The sequence below is a fragment of the Mobula hypostoma genome, chromosome X1 (genome assembly GCF_963921235.1).
Source record: "Mobula hypostoma chromosome X1, sMobHyp1.1, whole genome shotgun sequence".
Taxonomy (NCBI): Eukaryota; Metazoa; Chordata; class Chondrichthyes; order Myliobatiformes; family Myliobatidae; genus Mobula; species Mobula hypostoma.
The window spans coordinates 36,929,751-36,931,341 of record NC_086128.1 but is presented as its reverse complement, the minus strand read 5'-3'; positions in this window follow the sequence as shown (position 1 = coordinate 36,931,341).

The window sequence follows — 1,591 nt, the reverse complement described above, 5'->3', positions numbered from 1 at the left end:
GAAAAATTTTCTGGATTTATTATGTATACTTGTATAATTATTTGTATTTGGCTTTTTCCTGCTATGGTTATCCAGTATTTCAGAAGAAATGGTCATAACAAATAACCCTCATTTTTAGTTACATATTTAAGAAAATTAAGTATTACTAGTTTCAAAATCTTTAGTGATGAGCTGTCTTGACCAAAAATAACTATTTCTTATATTATCCCTGTTATGAGTTCAAGAGGGTAACATGATGGGAGATTGATGCAGCTAATAAACTGCTGCCTCAAAGCTCCAATGAACCAGCTTCAATTCTGTTCTCCATTACTATCTTTATGGAGTTTGCATATTGTCCCTGTGACTGTGTGAGTTTTCTCCAGGTGCTCCAGCTTCCTCTTGTGACTCAAAAGTGTACCAGTAGGTAGAATGATGGGCCATTGTAAATTTCCCACAGTGGGTAGGTGACTGATAGAATTTGGGGAAATTAATGGGTGTGAGGAGAAAAATATTGTCAGATAGGCATTCACTTGATGATCAGCACTGACTCGATGGGCCAAAGGGTGTTTCTGTGCTGTATGACTCTATGACCCTGTCCCCTGTCCATGACTCTTTTTGTGGAGGCCATTTAAACTGTTCACCATAAGCTGCAGCTTTTCTAATTGTAAGCCAGTTTATTTAAATATAATTTCTGGTTGTATCTAATTTTCCAACTAGTCTAAAGCAAAAAGTACCAAAAAGTTTTAATCAACATTTTCTGAAAATATCTTGTACAATGCCAGTGCTCATGAAGCACATTTCAAGAGCAAATTTGCATAAACAGTATTTAGTAAAATATTTAATTATGATAACCTGGTACCCTTGGGACTTTGGTATCATAGACCTACAACAAAGAAATGGGCCCTTTGGCCCATCCTGTCCATGTCAGCTATCAAGTACGCATGCTAATCCCAAGAACTGCAATTCATCTGTAGCCTTTCTTTACCTTGGAGATTCAGTGCTCCTCCAACTACATAAATATTATGAGAATCTCCACCTGCACCACCCTCTCAAGCAGTAAATTCAACCTTCCTATAGATTCTTCTCTGTATCTTCCTCACTATCTCCCTGACTACCCTCTTATCAATATACTCATAAAATGCCTCGGGATTTTTCTTATCTGCCACTGATATTTCTCATTGCCCTCCAAATTTAATTTTTAAGAATCCCACCAACACTCACTACTGAAAAATCTCCATTTTCAGTCCTCTACACCTAATATCTGCTTCCTTAAATAAAACCTTGGTGTCTCTTTACCTCCAGGGCTCTCTTGCCTTTCACCCTTGTAATAACATATTGGACCTGAACTTTCACTGTTTCACTTTTAAAAGATTCCCACTTGTTGGATGTAGATTTTCCACAGGTAGCTGCTTCCAGTCTACATTTGCCAAGTCCTGTTTGATAATGGTGAAACTGGCTTTCACCCAATTCAGAATCTTTCTTGCACCACAAATTAAACTGGAACAAAAATGGATGGCCCAGCAATTTGCTCCAACAAGCAGATTGGTTAGCACAATGCTTTACAGTCCCAGCGACCTGGGTTCAGTTCCTGCCGTTGCCTGTAAGGAGTTTG